Source organism: Homalodisca vitripennis, unplaced genomic scaffold, assembly GCF_021130785.1.
Source record: "Homalodisca vitripennis isolate AUS2020 unplaced genomic scaffold, UT_GWSS_2.1 ScUCBcl_4193;HRSCAF=10225, whole genome shotgun sequence".
NCBI lineage: Eukaryota > Metazoa > Arthropoda > Insecta > Hemiptera > Cicadellidae > Homalodisca > Homalodisca vitripennis.
This window is the reverse complement of record NW_025780303.1, coordinates 38,333-42,651: the sequence shown is the minus strand read 5'-3', so window position 1 is coordinate 42,651 and position 4,319 is coordinate 38,333. Positions and strand designations below refer to the sequence as shown.

General features: G+C 32.1%; 1 non-coding gene across 1 annotated transcript; it reads left to right on the top strand.

Annotated features, from left to right (window-relative positions):
* The first annotated feature begins 3,072 nt into the window (after nucleotides 1–3,072).
* Trnad-guc lies at nucleotides 3,073–3,144 on the top strand. The gene has a single exon. It is a non-coding gene; the product is annotated as a tRNA-Asp (tRNA).
* The last annotated feature ends 1,175 nt before the right edge of the window (nucleotides 3,145–4,319 follow it).

Genomic DNA, 4,319 nt, shown 5'->3' with positions numbered 1-4,319 from the left:
ATAGTTTTTGGTACGAGGTGTTTTTTTAAACTAGGTGGCATTTCAGTGTAAAGTGTTATTTGCCCATATAACGTTTGCCAGGAACGTCGTAGAGAAGTTTTTAAATCGCATCATTGTGTTTCTGTTATAAAGAACTGTAAAATGACACACGTTACAAGAAAGGGGTTGCAATTTGGAAATTAAAAGTTACCCCCTTCTAACCCCCTTTGAAAAAGAAGGAACAATTTTTTTATGCTCCAAAAAAGTATTTTAATGAGTATAGTGAAGATTGTACATCGATATCTCAATTCATTTAGAATATATTCAGACATATCAGGACTTAATTTACACCCTGTATAAATGAAGTTTAATGCAAAAAATTATTTTGTCTATAGGTCAGTTCGTTTTTGAGATATCATCCAGACAGACAGACAAGAAATGAAAGTTTTCCAGCCCCACGAGTGATAGGCTTCGCTGAAGCTCAGCCTACTAAACCAATACAGACCACTGACGGAAATAACAGTATGAACATAAAATATGCGATCTAAAAGTATTCAGAAAAGTAACACATGACGATTGAAGACTAAAGTCAAATTGATGTATGAAAAATATAATACATTTCTGAATGCGCACCAAATCAGACCCAAGAAAGAAAGATCACAAGACATAGCCTATGTATAGCTGAAACACAGGTTTCACCATATCAGTCGAGTTGAGATTCACAACCATAGGTATGAAATTGGTTCTATGAATCATTTAATAGGTTGGACGAAGAACAAACCTCCTTAGGTTACAGTGGTAAAAAAATAAACAAACCTTGAAAATCAGACCCACAAATACACCATAAATTGGTCAAACAGTTTTGTTAATAATACTTCCAAAATATGTAGCTTTGGTTGGAAGGGCTGATTCACCTCCAGTTCACCTTCTCCTCAATTCAACGTGTCTATGGATCTAACTCTAACACATACTCAAATTAAAATCACATTTATTTTCACAAATTACTGAAAAGACAGAAGTACATATTTTACATTAAAAAAAGAAAACAAATATTGCATTTGTATATCAAATGGTCATACAATGTACAATAATACTCAAATAATAGCAAGTAATTCTTGACACATAATTACAAACTAGGTTAAAATAAACAATTGTGGTTAGTTATTTACCTAAAAAAGAGATCAGATTGCAGATCTCGCAACGTAGTATTATTGATTTCTTGTATCACTGAACGATGGTAAATGTCCGGAAAAATTCTGTTTCCTTCACAATCCTTCCATCGTCAAAAATAAACTTCAAACATCGTAGAGCTTTGTTCTCTTTAGTCAGTATAGTATAAAATTATTCCTTATCCTTGGCATAAACGTATACAATCACTATCGACGTTAGTAAAGGACATTTCTTAAAGAAAAGACCACGCTCAGTGTTGGTAAAAAAGATATGTATCTTGGGCTTCCAGACGAATCTCTTGATAAGGACTGACTGTGACCTTGACCTTGTTTGGGATCAATCCGTAAAATCAAAATCTCAAGTTTGGTTCAGATTCCTTCATTAACAACACTCCTATTAAGATAGTTGATTAAGATAGTTTTTACCTGGGCGCTGCACTCTTGGACAATTGCGATGAATGACGTCTTGCCTTTTGAAGAAATAAGTTTATGTTACATTTAACAAAAAGAAATAAAGTGTCTGTAGTTTTTTTTTTTTTAATTGGCAGACAGAAAGGCAATGACATTTTTGCATCATATTAAACTTCACTTCGTTCAGAAATTTTAAAACCTGGCAAAGTTTCTTAATATATAATTTTTATTTCAATGGACTATTGTCATAAGTTTGCTTTATTATCAATACCTATTGTTTACTTTTCGTCTATTGAAAATATGAAATGAAACAGATTATAAAATAATTTTAGTTAAAAGTTTTACTCGTATTTAAGAAAGGTGTATTTATTACGAAATTACATTAATGATTAGGAATTTAGAGTTTCTTTTATTACCATGCATGCCGGTTCATGTGCAAAGTAAAGAATGTTCTAGTTCATTATCTAATTGTTTAAACAATCTCGACGTTCACATCCCTTTCCTCCTTTATCATTCCTCTATCTCTACATAAGTTAGCCATGGTAGTCACTCGATTTTGAATTCTTCTCAGTTGGTCTTTGCCCCCAAAGAAAACATTTTAAATAACAACTCAAAATTTCAAGTCCTCGGTAGTATAGTGGTCAGTATCCCCGCCTGTCACGCGGGAGACCGGGGTTCGATTCCCGCCGGGGAGGTTATATTTTTGTCACTCACCACTTTATTTTGCAGCATTGATATTATGTATGAAATGTTATAGTCTTTTTTGACGTATAGTTTATATAATCATACGTTAGTAAATATTTGTAAATAGGAATACGTTTTAAAAAATAGAACATTATACGCTTAACAAAATGACACGAACTAACAAGGTAATCTCATTTCTGATGAAGAGGCTCTTATTTTATAAGTAAATATTCCCAATTTTTACGAAACTACGTCTATTTTTTGTGACATGAGCTTATCCACTATCCGATATTTTTTTCAGGCAAAAGTATATTTTTTTCAAAGAGTGAGATGATCTAACCCCCTATCCGAGGTCGATACCCAGTTTCGGCGAGTTTGAAGATTTAAATCCATTTCCAAGCCCAAGTCCATAATCAACTAGTGTGAGGATCTAAGTCCCTTTCCGATGCCTAGTGTAGTTCCAATAAGTGAAAGGTTCTAACCTATTTTACGACACTTAAATAAGTATTAAGTTGAAGTAAATAACTAATATAAAAGCCATGATAACAAGAACACCTTCAAATCTAAACCCTGGAAGAACCCTCTCTGTTAGGGTAGATAAAAAGTAATATAGTATGTTAGAAAAGACTTTGTATCCTACTCAGATATATTTTTTCTTATGTAACCTACATTGATTAACTTAGGTGTATTATTCTTTTGCATCGTGATATTTTTGTGCTTCTCATTCTCCTTCCTTTCCTTGCTGCTATCTCTCCCAAAATTCCACCCTAACTTGGAATCTCCCTAAGGACAGAAGGGACAATTTTTAACTGACATCCTAATCTTCAAGTCCTCGGTAGTATAGTGGTCAGTATCCCCGCCTGTCACGCGGGAGACCGGGGTTCGATTCCCCGCCGGGGAGGTTTATTTTTGCTGTGCTCAGCGATCTGACGCATGTGTCATATTTATTATTGTTGAAAAACGCCAGTTATTATTACGTTATTATTTTTTAATTCTATTCATTCTTTTGTCATTCAATTTACCAAATAAATGTCATTCGACATAAACTGTTTCTAACAATTTTAATTATTTTACATAAATTACCCAATAAACATATGAAAGTTAAAAATTGCATATCTTCCAAAATTTAATTATTGAAAAATATTGAATTGTAGGTTTGCCTGAAAAATCGATTGAATTTCCATAGAAACTACACGGGTAGTAAGGCCAACACGTGTTGTTAATGCATTCACAGTTTTAACTAATAGATGAAGGAAGTAAGTGTATGGCAATAAAATATGTTTTTTACTTAAGAATCATAATACGTTTTAGAAGGCAAAGTTTTCCGAGTACTTTCATCCCTTTTTAAACTCTTCAGACGATTCATGAAATGATAGAACAAGGAATATCACAAAAACAATTAAATTGCCTGATAATAACGTCACTTAATTTTTGTAACTATATCCTCCTCTATTTGTAGGATATAAAAAAATTAACTATTTTCCAGGATGCCTCTTAAGACATTTGTTGGCATAAATCATGATACTGAGATAAAAGTAAAAAAAATGTTAATTGACTTGCTTGTATATAACACCTCAAAAAGACAGTACCGTTAGAGCAACGTTTATCAAAATCGGATGAAAAATGCCAAGAAACTACGAGTTGCTACGTTTGTATGTATCTGTATATTTAAATTTATTTTACTTTTTAGTGGTGTTTATTTTAACATTAGGTTAGTATCCTTTCCACTACACATGAATAAAAGAGAGGTTTCATGCGCAACTATAATTTGTAAACACCAAACTCATTATACTTATTTTGAATGAATAAATTAATAAATGTTTCAATTTAATATATCTTAGCTGGTACTTTATGCGAGTCTGGAAACGCCTGATATGTTATCAAACGATAAAAGATGAATTTTATATGGAGGCGATTTAGTTTTCACAAATTGTATACTTTTGGAATATTTAAAAGATGAAATACAACAGAGTTTGAAAACCTTTTTTGAACAATCCATAAAAACATAGAAAAATACAAAAAAGAGTTTAACATCACCTTTAAAATGATACATATATAACTCTACCACAATCAGTA